Here is a 15,813-nt window from a genome sequence, read left to right on the forward strand (position 1 = left end):
ATGAACTAGGATTGGAATTTTGAGTAAACGACCTCGGAATTGGGATCCGAAGGTTCTAGCAGGTTCGTATGATGATTCGGACTTGGGCGTATGCCCGGATCGGGTTTTGGATAACCCGGGAGCATTTTGGCGCCTATTGTGGAAGATAGCATTTTAGAAGAAATTGCATCAGTTTGCCTTAAAATGCATTTCAGTGTTATTGATGTCCGTTTGGAATTCCGATACTGGGAGTATCTCCGTATGGTAATTCTGGAATTGGGAGCGCAATTGGAAGTGAATTCGGAGGTCCGTAGGTCATTTTGGAGTCGTTTGGCTAAATATAGAAATTTGAAGGTTTTTGAGAAAATTCGACCGGAAGTGGAAATTTTGATATCGGAGTCGGAATGCGATTCCGAAAGTTGGGGCAAGTCCGTAATGTCGAATGTGACTTGTGTGCCAAATTTGAAGTCATTCCGAAATGATTTTGGTAAGGTTTGAGACACTTAGTCTCTTTTAAGGAAGCTTAAGTTAGAAAAGTTAACTGGATATTGACTTATGTGTTAGAGAGCTCGAAATATGAATTTTATGGTTCGGATAGCGTCGTTAGGTGATTTGGGAGTCAGGAGTGTGTCCGGAATATTTTTGTGATGACCGGTATAGAATTAAGCTTGAATTGGCAAAGTTAGTATTTTGGCGAATTCCGGTTGATAGGTGAGATTTTGATTCGAGGGTCGGAATGGAATTTCGAGAGTTGTTGTGGTTTCGTTATGTCATGTTGGACTTTTCTGCAAAATTTGAGGTCATTCGGACTAGTTTTAACGTGTTTCAGCATCGGATGTGGAAGTTAGAAGTTTCAAAGTTCATAGGTTTGAATCCGATGCGAATTTGGTGTTGTGATATTGTTTTGAGTGTTACGAAAGTTGGAACAAATTTGAACGATGTTATGGGATATGTTGGCATGATTGGTTGAGGTCCCACTGGCCTCGGGTGAGTTTTGGGTGGTTAAACGGACTATTTCATCTTTGAAAAAAATTGCAGAAATTTTTAGGCTTCTGCTGTGCCCAGAAAATTTCAGGCGCAAGGTGTCAAGTTTAGAAGCTCATATCTTGTAATCTATAAGAAATCAGAAAAATTGCAAAACATGAAAGTTGTAGCCCTTACATTCTAGTTTTCAGAAAGTTAAACCATTCATGATTTGGATATTATCTCAGAAAGTTATGATGGATCGAAAATGGCTGGTAGAGCGATTTCGACAGAATTTACGGATGCGCTTTAGAAGCTCATATCTCGGGATATATAAAGAGTTATATGGTGTACAACCAATCAAATTACAGATCTTCGAGTCTAGTTTCTAAATCTTCAAAACATTTGTCATTTGGATATTTATACAAGACGTTATCGGTGTTTAAGCAGAAGGTGTCCGACAAGGGAAAATTTTAATAGGATGTACAACTTGTATAGCACAAGTGCAAGGTACAACTCGACGAAGCACGAGCAGATCCTTTAAACACGGATTTGGTTTATTTCTTTCATTTCTTTCATTTGACTTGGATTATTTTGGAGAGAATTTCAAGGGTGATTTCATCAAGCATCAAAGGTGAGTTGTTTCTACTTATTTTCAAGTTAAATACATGGATTAGAGCTGAAAACTCAAGTAATTTATGGACAAAAATGGTGGTTTAGGGCTTGAAACTTAAGAGAATTAAATGGAGATTTGAGGGGTCATTTGAACTCCGATTTTGGTAAATTTAATATGTACGGACTCGTGGCGAGACGAGAAATCTGGTGATGTGAATTTCGTAATTTTTCGAGAAGTGGGCCCGGGGCACGGGTTTTGCAAATTTCGTGATTTTCGATATTTTTCGAGTCTTTTCGATTGGATTCGTTGTGGTTTTGACCAGATTTGACGCGCGAAGAGGTAAATTCGAGAGGCAAGGGCATAGCGGAGTAGACGTTGGACCGTCTTGAGGTGAGTAATGATTTTAAATGATGCACGGAGGGTTTGAAACCCCGGATTGCACAACATACTGCTATGTTGAGATGAGACACGCGTTGTGTGACGAGCGCGGGGTCATTTACTATTGGGGATTGTGACTTGGTCCATCCTAGATGATATTTTTACCGCGTAATTGATAAAGATTTATTGTTTTATACTATGATTGGGCTTATTGCCATATTTAGGCTTCGTGCCAATTATCTGAAATCTTTTGTGAATTTACATCACTATTTTCCACACGAATTGAAATATTATTTGAACTTAGTCCAATTGAATTATATTATTTTGTGAACTCAGCTACATTTATACTCAACTCGAGATTTAATGATATTTATAATGCTGTTGAGCTGAGCACTATTGTTTTACTGATGCCCAAGAGGCTTATGATTATTTTCTGGACTGATTGAGGCCGAGGGCCATACGTGAGGATATGTTGAGTGATGTGAGGAGGCTTTCACGCCTCGAGTGTTATATGAGGAGGCTTTCAGGCCTCGTGTGCGATGTGTGAAGGCTTTCAAACCTATTGATATTGCGCTTGGGCTGTAGGAGCCCCTCCAGAGTCTGTACACACCCCCAGTGAGCGCAGGGTACCCAGGTGAGTTGGGAGTGGGCCCGAGAGGTCGTTGCTTGTGTATGGTGAGTTGGGAGTGAGCCCGAGGGGCTGATGTTGTGTGCTGGTGAGTTGGGAGTGAGCCCGAGGGGATGATGTTGTGTGCTGGTGAGTTGGGAGTGAGCCCGAGGGGCTGATACTATACTGAGATTTACATATTGAGCCCGAGGGGCAAGCTTTTGATTTATCCTTACTGTGGAAATTATTTGTCTTTACTGTTTTAAAAGAAGAATTATCTGATACTCACTGTTTTACTGTATAACTGATTTTACCGCTTGGGATAGCGCTATATTGTGCCGTTATGAGATTTCATGTTTTCAGTCGTTATTTATTTTTATTACTCACTGGGTCGGAGTACTCACATTACTCCTTGCACCATGTGTGCAGATACAGGCAGAGCTGAGTTCGCTCCTGAGCGCTGATTCTTTCCAGGCCAGGCGGTGACTAGGAGTAACGAGGTAGCTGTTGACGTCCGCAGCCCCATTTTCTCCCTTATCTTTGTTATTTATGATAATTGCAGACTTTGTAAAATATTAGTAAACTCTGTAGTAGATCATGACTTGTGACACCCCGATTTCGGACTGAGTTAGGATGGTTTTCCTTGTTCTATCACATTTATTTCGCATTTAAGATTATATTGCCCATGATTTAGACTTATTCCTGCTAAGTAATTATAAAGAGATGTATTGTTTTGTTAATTGGCTGGCCTTGTCCTCACAAGAGGCGCCATCACGACCGGGTTGGGATTTTGGGTTGTGACAAGTTGGTATCATAGCCTAGGTTACATAGGTCTCACGAGTCATGAGTAGGTTTAGTAGAGTCTCGCGGATCGGTACAGAGATGTCTGTATTTATCCTCAAAAGGCTGCAGAACCTTTAGGAAAAACTTCATATTCTTGAATTCTTAATCGTGCCTCCTTGATTTAGCTTGAAAAAGTAACTTTTACAGTTCCTTCCACATATTTGTATGCGCGAACGAATGCTCAGTATTAGATGTGCCTTGATGGCTTGTAATTCCCCGATCAATGGGCAAGGTGTAATCTCTATGAGTTTGATGTTAGGCCAATCGGGAGGACTTGAGGCTGGATCATTGCCTATGGCTTGAGCACCGGGGTGCTGATTATGTGAGCAAGTGTTTTGAACTTATATGTTCGGTATTGTCCCTATTAGTGGGAATGATGGATGGATAGCTACGTGATGAGTATGTTACAACTGCGAGATGTATCTATATGACTTGGAAGTGACGATGGAGACCTGTTGGATGATAGGTGGACTATTAAGTGTTTGATTTTTCATTGTGATGGTTTGTCAAGTTGTGGATGTGCTGTTAGGATGGTTTTGGTGATTCTCTAGCAGGTGGATAGGCCCAATTACAAAGGAAACTCTGCCGAAATTTTTGAAAAATTTGGGACTTAGTTAAAAAAAAAATTGTCGCCTAATAGTGGGCTTAACTATTGTGTGAGTGAATGAAGGAGTGAGTTTAATCTCACCATGGTATTATGGTAGCAATAGTGTATATGTGTTTTGATCTATGGCTTCGAGCCAAGTTGGGGAGTTTGCTATTGATTAGATAATTGTGCGGTCATGTGCTATGTTGGTTCCGGTTCGAGGCATGCTGGCGAATCAGCTCTAGTTACGGAAATTGGTCCGAAGATGACACGAGTGAGGGAAAACTTGGACAAAGGCTACATGGTGCTTTATAGATGTGTGATAATCACAGTATGTCTTAAGCTGTCGTTGGTAAAGAATGCTCGGTGCATGGAGTAGGAAGATGTTTGGTTGTACTGGAATGAGGTCATACCCTGCGGTGTCAGAGTGCTAATAAGGCACGTGTGGTTATGTTCCTTGGATCAGGTGAATTGCATTTTGAATAAGAGTAAATGACTTGAGAGAATGGTTCTAATGTGTTCGAAAGTCGTGTAATAGTGGCTTTGAGCTAAGTGGGAGAGTCCCACCACTTACGATTGGGTTGCATGGTTAATTACCTGCATGAATTCTGGTTATTAGCGTATTGATGGGTTATTGCGGCTATGGAAAAAGACCATGAGTGGTAATTTGAGTAAATGAATTGTTGAATGCATGTTATGGTTAGCCTTATTGGCTCATGTTCAGACTTGAGGGAAGATTCATGATTTATGCCTAGTATAGGTGCAGGCTTCGAGGGAAGTGATCCCGCTGAGTGCTTCATATAGAGGGTATTCATATGTTATAAAATTCAGTGGAGTGGTTGCATTCGAGGCCAAGTCGGAGCAGGTGGCTCTCAGTAACGGTCCTCATGAATTCAAAGGGCAAAGTGTAGTGCCTAATGATGTCGACATTATAGATACAGATAAGAATCAAGCTTTGTAGCACCTTATGAGAAGGTGCCCAAAATGTTCTATAATATTTTGACTTGCGGTGTAGCATTTGGGAGATATGAAATGGTTCGTGGGATTTGAGACAGCATGGTCTCGTAATTCAAGGTCACTCCGGAGGAGTGCAGATGGAGTATGTTATGTGTTGTATGGAGAAGTATTATTTCCAAGGCAATTAAGGGTAAATTGGAAGGAGGTAGGTTGATTAGCTATAGTTGAATTGGCATATTGGTGTCAGTGATTAGTTTCTTCAGCGTGAGCAAGTTATGCAAGTGATTTGTGGCGGTACGTGTGAGGCTTGTCGGCCACCGTAATTGATTTTTTCGAAGCATTCTTCTGTTATGGATTGTTATGTGGAGGCAAATCCCGGAAGGGTTATGGTGGCTTGGACCACTACTTAGATATTGGCATATTCGACGGTTATGAGAATTCGCCTGTATGTTGCTATAGTTCTCCCAAAGTAAGTTAAATGGAAAGTCTTATGTGATGAAATATTAGCCTATCGGCGGTTCCAGAGTTGTGATGGAAATCATGTCTATCGTATATCGGCACGTGAGGTGCAGTGAGTGGTATGGAATTTGAAGTAAGGACCAAGGTCGCAGTTTGGTCAATGACTGTGATGTCACAAGCTCGGATGAGCAGGAAAGGAGTTCCAGTGTTTTGAGTAAGATGGGTATTGATGTCAGTATCACCTGAGACCGGTGTTCTGTGAGAAAGGCTTTGCATCCTGGTTAGGGATTCTTGATCACTTTTCAGCATTAGTGCAGCCGGTGGTTTGAATGTGCGAACCCGTTAATTATTTCGGAAGATGGTGGGAGCTTGTCCCACAGGAAGATTGTATAAGTGTGACATGTAGTCACTTGATTAATTAGAAATTTAAACCAAGTATGAGGATTTTGGTAATATCATCCATTTGAGAATTTATGCCTGGAGGGCACTCTGCTTATTGGGTTATAGACCTGTGAAATATTATTGGCCTAGCTTGGCACGATCAGGATCGACTTGAGGTCGAGGGATAGATTTAAATGTGGAAGTGAGCCTTACGTCAGGCCAGTTGTGTTTATTTCAGCAATGCGCTCTTTATGGAAGGATAGTCGCGGTCTTATTTTGTGGTCAGATAATTCATGTAAAGATATATTGCGATGTATGAGTTGTGAGACGGCTTGGTAAATTCCTTATGTGTTGAGGTTTCGCTCAGCGGTGATGTTATATGATCAGGATGGCTCTTGAGACTTAGATCATGGATCGCACCTCAGTTGTGCTTGAGTTGTAGCCTATAACGCTATATGTTTCCTTGGGAATGGTATTATGCACCTTAGTGTGTTTATGACCGATATTCGGTATTTGGATGTGGTGAGCTATTCAGCTCGACGTGTATCTCCTTATGTGAGTTCTATATGTGGATCGGGTGGCACGCCGCCATGGGTATGTTGTTTGGATCGGGTTGCGCGCCGCAACAGTGTGATGTTCAGTTCAGTGCCCATATTTGCTTTTATGTGTTCTGTTTCCTGTTTTCTGAGGAAGTCCATGTTAGTGTGCGAGTTGAGTAGTTCCTCCCAGAGTTCGCCTTCCTTTTGTATCGCGTTCGAATTGGTAGCCCACTGGCACATTGTGGCATCTTGTGGGATTTTTTATTATGTTCGAGGTGACTTATTGCTTGAGCAGTTCGTACTGGGTGAGACGAGGTTACTAGATTTGGGGTCAGTGCAAACTGATTATATGAAGTATATTATAGAGCAAAGATCATTCTTTGGTTTGAGACAAGGTAATGGAACTTGTCAGGAGTATAGATCCAATGAATTGTTGATTCAACAGTTGATTATGAATTTTGGCACATCTCTTCAGTCGTATCGGTGTTGTAAAAACTAGAGCAAGACCTAGGTAGGTCATGAGATGCAATGGGAGCATCAGATTTGTGGAATTTCGACTATTATGTTTAAAGAATGTTATTGTGGTCCTATGAGTAAAGTGATGCAAAGTGTGAATTCAGCAAAGTTATGCAGCCATGTTTGGGTACAGCGTGTGGAGATTGATATGGTGGTCGTATGATGGAAACAGGCTTGGCAGGAAATTCAGGATGTTGGAATTGGACCTAATAGCTTATTTGCTTGGATAAGGGAGTATATCTGCAGAGTTATCGAGCTAATGTGCTCAACTGAGTGGTGGTAGCACGGGAAGGTGAATGAGGTGTTAAAGTGGGGGAGGACGAACTAATGTGCTCAACTCAGTGTAGTTCTCAGCACGTTCGAGGACGAACGTATGTTTAAGTGGGGGAGATTGTAACGACCCGATCGGTCGTTTTGAGCTCCGGCGCGTCATTCAGCAGTTTGAGGCCATGAGCAGCTTCATCTCAGGTATATTGACTTGTGTGTATGGTCAGAATTAAAATTCAGGAAGTTTGGAGTCAAATCTAAATGGAAATTCTCATTTTGAAAGCTTAAAATTTAACAAATGAACTAGGATTGGAATTTTAAGTAAACGACCTCGGAATTAGGATCCGAAGGTTCCAGCAGGTTCATATGATGATTTCGGACTTGGGTGTATGTCCGGATCGGGTTTTGGATAACCCAGGAGCGTTTTGGCGCCTATTGTGGAAGATAGCATTTTAGAAGAAATTGCATCAGTTTGGCTTAAAATGCATTTCAGTGTTATTAATGTCCGTTTGGAATTCCGAGACTGAGAGTAGCTCCGTATGGTGATTCTGGATTTGGGAGCGCGATCGGAAGTGAATTCGGAGGTCCGTAGGTCATTTTGGAGCCGTTTGGCTAAATATAGAAATTTGAAGGTTTTTGAGAAAATTCGACCGGAAGTGGAAATTTTGATATCGGAGTCGGAATGCAATTCCAAAAGTTGGGGCAAGTCCGTAATGTCGAATGTGACTTGTGTGCAAAATTTGAAGTCATTCCGGAATGATTTTGGTAAGGTTTGAGACACTTAGTCTCTTTTAAGGAAGCTTAAGTTGGAAAAGTCAACCGGATATTGACTTATGTGTTAGAGAGCTCGAAATGCGAATTTTATGGTTCGGATAGCGTCATTAAGTGATTTGGGACTCAGGAGTGTGTCCGAAATATTTTTTTGATGACCGGTATAGAATTAAGCTTGAATTGGCAAAGTTAGTATTTTGGCGAATTCCGGTTGATAGGTGAGATTTTGATTCGAGGGTCGGAATAGAATTTCGAGAGTTTCTGTAGCTTCGTTATGTCATTTTGGACTTGTCTGCAAAATTTGAGGTCATTCGGACTAGTTTTGACGTGTTTCGGCATCGGATGTGGAAGTTAGAAGTTTCAAAGTTCATAGGTTTGAATCCGATGCGAATTTGGTGTTGTGGTATTGTTTTGAGCGTTACGAAGGTTGGAACAAGTTTGAACGATGTTATGGGATATGTTGGCATGATTGGTTGAGGTCCCACTTGCCTCGGGTGAGTTTTGGATGGTTAAACGGACTATTTCATCTTTTAAAAAAATTGCAGAAATTTTTAGGCTTTTGCTGTGCCCACAAAATTTCAGGCGCAAGGTGTCCAGTTTGGAAGCTCATATCTTGTAATCTATAAGAAATCAGAAAAATTGCAAAACAGGAAAGTTGTAGCCCTTATATTCTAGTTTTCAGAAAGTTAAACCATTCATGATTTGGATATTATAGCAGAAAGTTATGATGGATCAAAAATGTCTGGTAGAGCGATTTCAACAGAATTTATGGATGCACTTTAGAAGCTCATATCTCGGGATATATAAAGAGTTATATGGTGTACAACCTATCAAATTAAAGATCTTCGAGTCTAGTTTCTAAATCTTCAAACCATATATCATTTGGATATTTATACAAGATGTTATGGGTGTTTAAGTAGAAGGTGTCCGACAAGGGAAAATTTTAATAGGATGTACAACTTGTATAGCACAAGTGCAAGGTACAACTCGACGAAGCACGAGCAGATCCTTTAAACACGGATTTGGCTTATTTCTTTCATTTTTTTCATTTGGCTTGGATTATTTTGGAGAGAATTTCAAGGGGGGTTTCATCAAGCATCAAAGGTGAGTTGTTTCTACTTATTTCCAAGTTAAATACATGGATTAGAGCTGAAAACTGAAGTAATTTATGGACAAAAATGGTGGTTTAGGCTTGAAACTTAAGAGAATTAAATGGAGATTTGAGGGGTCATTTGAACTCCGATTTTAGTAAATTTGATATGTACGGACTTGTGGCGAGACGAGAAATCTGGTGATGTGAATTTCGTAATTTTTCGAGAAGTGGGCCCGGGGCTCGGGTTTTGCAAATTTCGTGATTTTCGATATTTTTCGAGTCTTTTCGATTGGGTTATATTCCCTTAGCCTATTGTAATGTATTTGTTGTGGTTTTGACCAGATTCGACGCGCGAAGAGGTAAATTCGGGAGGCAAGGGCATAGCGGAGTAGACGTTGGACCGTCTTGAGGTGAGTAATGATTTTAAATGATCCATTGAGTGTTTGAAACCCCGGATTGCACAACATACTGCTATGTTGAGATGAGACGCGCGTTGTATGACGAGCGCGAGGTCATTTACTATTGGGGATTGTGACTTGGTCCATCCCAGATGATATTTTTACCGCATAATTGATAAAGATTTATTGTTTTTCACTATGATTGGGCTTATTGCCATATTTGGGCTTCGTGCCAATTATCTGAAATCTTTTGTGAATTTACATCACTATTTTCCTCACAAATTGAAATATTATTTGAACTCAGTCCAATTGAATTATATTATTTTGTGAACTCAGCTACATTTATACTCAACTCGAGATTTAATGATATTTATAATGATGTAGAGCTGAGCACTATTGTTTTACTGATGCCCAAGAGGCTTATGATTATTTTCTAGACTGATTGAGGCCGAGGGCCATACGTGAGGATATGTTGAGTGATGTGAGGAGGCTTTCAGGCCTCGAGTGTTATATGAGGAGGCTTTCAGGCCTCGTGTGTGATGTGTGAAGGCTTTCAGGCCTATTGATATTGCGCTTGGGCTGCAGGAGCTCCTCCGGAGTCTGTACATACCCCCAGTGAGCGCAGGGTACCCAGGTGAGTTGGTGGTCCCGAGAGGCCGTTGCTTGTGTGTGGTGAGTTGGGAGTGAGCCCGAGGGGCTGATGTTGTGTGTTGGTGAGTTGGGAGTGAGCCCGACGGGCTGATGTTGTGTGATGGTGAGTTGGGAGTGAGCCCGAGGGGCTGATACTATACTGAGATTTACATATTGAGCCCGAGGGGAAAGCTTTTGATTTATCCTTACTGTGCAAATTATTTGTCTTTACTGTTTTAAAAGAAGAATTATCTGATACTCACTGTTTTACTGTATAACTGATTTTACCGCTTGGGATAGCGCTATATTGTGCCGTTATGAGATTTCATATTTTCAGTCGTTATTTATTTTTATTACTCACTGGGTCGGAGTACTCACATTACTCCCTGCACCATGTGTGCAGATACAGGCAGAACTGAGTTCTCTCCTGAGCGCTGATTCTTTCCAGGCCAGGCGGTGACTAGGAGTAACGAGATAGCTGTTGACGTCCGCAGCCCCATTTTCTCCCTTATCTTTGTTATTTATGATAATTCTAGACTTTGTAAAATATTAGTAAACTCTGTAGTAGCTCATGACTTGTGACACCCCGATTTCGGACTGAGTTGGGATGGTTTTCCTTGTTCTATCACGTTTATTTCGCATTTAAGATTATATTTCCCATGATTTAGACTTATTCCTGCTAAGTAATTATAAAGAGATGTACTGTTTTGTTGATTGGCTGGCCTTGTCCTCACGACAGGCGCCATCACGACCGGGTTGGGATTTTGGGTCGTGACACCTAGCTCCTAGTGGATTCGACCCCGACTCTTAGTTGGGCATTTATTATTGCATACGACCGTTTCATATCTCGTTTAAGGTGTGCTTTGGACGTGATCAGTTGTACGTGGTATTTTACTGATTTAGGCTAATTCGACTATTTTCATTCTTTAATTGAAATGCCATATCATGTCTAAATTTTCATAGTCAATCTATTCTTGTTTGTGTTAGTCTATCCTCGCATGCCCTAATTGATTTGTTTAACACTTGTTCTATATCCTATTTGATAAATTACTCTCATGCTTTAGTTGAACTTGTTGCTCCTTTATTTGATATGTGTCATCTCTTTCATTATTGATTATCATTGTTTGAGGTCTTTGTATGTGTTATCTCTTTCATTAGTAATTATCATTATTTGAAGTCATTGTTACTAGTTATCTCTTTCGTTGCTAGTATTCTCATTTGAAGTTATGATATTCCTTCCATTGGGAGTTAATGCTATTTGATTTATAGTTAGACGTTATCTTTCTTATTGTTGAGTTATTGGTGTTGAAGTTGTGGAAGCCGTATCATTTTGAAGCGAAGTTGATAATTGTTAAGATATCTTTCTTGCTGAGAATTTTACATTCATTGTAGTTGATATTTTTGTACACGTTGTGGTGGAGCCATGGTCTATTGTTGTTGAAATATTGATATTGTTGATTGTTGGCAAGTTATGATATATGGTCATTTGTGGTACGAGTTGTTATTGTGATGCTTTTTTGACGCGCATGTGGCGGTGTAAGAGATGAGGTTAATATGCATGCAGCGGTATAAGGTGGGACCTATGTACGTGTTACTTGAAGGGGAACAACGTGAAGCCACGCGGTGTCATAAGGTGGGCTAAAATGCATGTAGCTATTTCGGAAAAACTGTATTCAAAACCTACGTAAATGTAAGGCTCACGTAGCGATATAAGGAAAGATTGTGATTGAGATTGTGAATTGTGAATACGAGGTAATACCTCGGTTATGATTCTTGATATATATACACGAGGCGGAACCTCGGTGGTGATTCATACTATACACAAGGCGGTACCTCGTTGTGATTCTTGTTGTTCTGTTCTTCCTTGTTTTTATCAGTTATTGTCCGTATATGATCATTGTGGTTCTCATTAACTGATTTCTTTATGTTATTTCGTGCTTAAAATTTCGGTAGTAGTTCATGATGTTAATTGTTTCGCATCAGTTATTTCTCTACTTCCCATTATTTATCCTTATTATGTTTTATACTGTTTATTTATATCCTAGTAGGTATCTTGACTTGGCCTTGTCACTACTCTATCGAGGTTAAGCTTGATACTTACTGGGTACCGTTGTGGTGTACTCATACTACGTTTCTGCATATTTTTGTGCAGATCCATGTACGTTTGATCGTGTCGGTCGTTAGTGATCATCTGTTAGTTGCTTTACGGAGAATTAAAGGTATACATGCTCAGTGTCCGTTATCCTTAGAGTCATCTTTATTTATTCTTATTTCCTGTTGCATTTTCTTTCAGACGGTGATGTAGTAGATATTCTAGTTTTACTCTGTATAGCTTATGACTTAGTTCCATTGGTTTTGGGGAATGTATTATTGTTGATTCTATTTTCAAGAATTTATATCAATTATTCAATCTTGTTTTAGTATTCTGTTAATTATTTCTGTCAAGTTTTTATTAACTGTTAGGCTTTCATAGTCGTAGAGACTAGGTGTCATCATGACATTTTACGAAGGAAAATTGGGGTCGTGACATGCCTACACCATAGTATGTTATTACACTAGTTCAGGAGTATGAAACTTGATATTATTTGATCATGTATATGTAAGCTTGTATGTTCGTTCTCTATGTGATATGATTTGGACTGATGGCCCATGACCACGCCAAGCAGATTGTGATATTGAGCGTATGACCACGCTGGGCAGATTTGTGATTTATGGCACGTGAGTTGTCCGCGCGATTGGTATTATTAGCAAGTGAGTTGTCCGTGCGGATCCAATTATTGATATTATGGCATGTGAGTTGTTTGTACGGTTGATATTATTAGCACGTGAGTTGTATGCGCAGTACGTGAGTTGTATGCGCAGTACGTGAGTTGTACGTGCAATACGTGAGTTGTCCGTGCATCGTGAGGATATGGATCCATCTCCCTAGGGTCACCCTCCCATATGCCTTCTTGATGGTGTACACATAGATTTGAGGAAACTAATCAGTCGTTTAGTACAGATATGGAAATATATAGAGGAAAATATGGTCAGTGTTTGTTTTGGATTTTGCATTTTATCTTCACTTGCAATTTTTGTGGTTATTTACCTGATTTATCTGCATATCATCCTTATATGCCGTATCATTTACTGAGTAGAGTACTTGAGTAATTGTGCATACACAAATGGTTCTTTTTATGCTTTACGACTTGATCACGTTATTGTTTTGTACTTGTTGAATTAATGAAATTGTACAGGTTATAGTAAGTGTCATTTATAATTCTTGCTTTTTTTACCTCCCCGAGGATAGTTATGATACTTGCTTACTATATTGGGTCGGTTGTCCTCATGCTACACTCTACACTTAATTGTGCAGATCTAGGTGTCGGGACTAGGCATTTGTAGCGGAGTTTCTTGTTGAGCTGAGTATCGAGAGACAAGGTAGAGCTGCATTATCGTCCCCAATCTTGGCGTCTAATTTCATATATATTGTTGTCTTTATTTTAGACAAGTATTGTATTTGGTCATTTTAGACTTGTGTTTTTGTATTAGAGCTCATGACTCTGTATTTTCTAGTTCTGGGAGATTTATCATGTATTAGCATCATTATATTATTTTGAGGTTTCAGACTAATGTTATTTATGTAAATTCTACTATTCTAGTTTTTTATTGTTATATCCGACTTGACTAGCAAGTGTGTTAGGTGTCATCACGACTGGTTAAATTTTGAGTCGTGACAATAAATTGTGGTGTCGTGGGATTACTAATAGGTATGTGTATGGTGAGCTTATACAGTAATTTGATGACTTTGGAATGGCTTTTAGCACGTTCGAGGACAAACATATATTAGGGGAGAACGTAATGACCCGACCAGTCATTTTGAGCTTTAGCGTTTCATTTGGTAGTTTGAGAATTCGAGTAGCTTCATATGATGTATTGTGACTTGTGTGTATGATTGGTTTTGGTTTTCTAGTGATTTGAGATTGATTTGGAAGAATGACTCTCGAATTAATGTTGAATTAATGCTCAATTTTTTGACCTATATTATTTATTTATCTTATTATAAATTTTGAGAATTTTATGTTTAGTTCAATCCTTCAGTTATTTAGAATAGGACTCGCTCGATTGGTTAGGATGCTCTAGCGCCATCACGTCCCACCCCAATTTCAGGGCGTGGCATTTATCCCTTGCTTTTTGTTACCGAAAAGGGTTATATATACTCCTTTACTATCAAATATTAGTTATATATATATCATCTGTTAATGTTTCTTACCTCTGTCGTTATCATTTTTAGCATTTTTACCCCTTTATCTAGCGGATCCAGACCCATGTACAAGTGGCAGTCTCTTTAAACTCCAGATTCCTTTTCCTTTTCCAACGCAAGATCCACACCCGACCCGTACAAAACCCACGCAATTATAAGAGTTCATCTTCTTTATGCTAAAAAAAATAGGGTTCTTGTTATCTTTAAAAAAATTTCATACTCCTCAGAATTTCACCCAAAGAGTGCTATTAACATGATACAAAATCAAATTATAAGCACAAGAAGAGGAACCTTCATATTTTTTAAGAACATATTAAAGAACAATCACTATGCATAATATTACTTTTTTGTGTACTAATTAATAATTAATAAACACTTTTACAATTAAATAGAAATATTACAACAACAACCCAGTATAATCCCACTTAGTGGGGTCTGGGGAGGGTAGTGTGTACGCAGATGATAATAGGTGAATTTAACTATAATTAGGCCCTAAATAACCACCTTCTTGTATAGTTTGGATGATAAAAGTGATAACAAAATGACCTTATTAGTATTTTTCATGCTTTGCAGGTTATACATGACCAGAGAAGGCTATAGAGTACTTTTGGGATCAAATATGGAGAAAAAGAGGCCGATCGTAAAATTCCGTCAAGTAAACCACGAGAAAAAGCTCAAGTCAGAACTGAAAGAGTACTGCCACGGTTCCACCGCGACCACGGCAGAACAGCGGTAGAAGATCCCTGCAGACAAAGTGAAAATCAGAAAGCATGTTTGGCCGCGGTTTGACAGCGACCGCAGCAGAACCGCGGCGGAGGCGGAGAACTTCAGGGACTAAAGTGCAAAACACGGGATTTTTAGCCCAAAACCCTATTTTAAACACTAGACTCCGCCCAAGAGAGGCATGTATTGATTTGGAGAGCATTTTGGCAAGGAAAAACAATTGTGAGAGATGACCCAAAACATCTTTCTTCTTTTCTTTGATTTTTCTTGCAAGTTTTATGATGAATATTGTTTTAGTTTGTTTACCCATAGTTATGAGTAGATAAATCCTTTGTCTAAGGTTTTGATGGAACCTATTGGGGGATGAACTTCTTGTTTATGTGAATACAAATTGCTAGTCTCAATCTTTATTTGTTCAACTTTGCGCATGCTGTAGTTAATTGACAGGATACTCAATTAGCTGTGCCTATTTAGTGTGCATAACTCGGGAGAGAGTGCATATTTAAGTTATTGTTGAACAACACCACTCCCAAAGTATAAGAGGGATCTATAATTGCGGGTTTAAAGGTGGTATTAGGGATAACGAAGCCTTGAGTGCAATCTAAAGTGAACCGTGTTAATTAGAGCTAGCTAGTGTATCTCGGGAGAGTGCATTGAGTATATTACTGTGATTACTCGGGAGAGATTTACGGTAAGATGAGCGTTCATGATTGATAGAGAGGTGTTGGTCAATTTGTATGAAGCACAAACTGAAGGGATTCCATCAATAGGGGAAGTCATTACCTTAGCGTTTTCTCATTATTGTTTACAATCTTAGCATCCTTAGTTTACAGTTGTTTATTTACTTGCAATATTAGTTATTGA

The sequence above is a fragment of the Nicotiana tabacum genome, chromosome 6 (genome assembly GCF_000715075.1).
Source record: "Nicotiana tabacum cultivar K326 chromosome 6, ASM71507v2, whole genome shotgun sequence".
NCBI classification, from domain to species: domain Eukaryota; kingdom Viridiplantae; phylum Streptophyta; class Magnoliopsida; order Solanales; family Solanaceae; genus Nicotiana; species Nicotiana tabacum.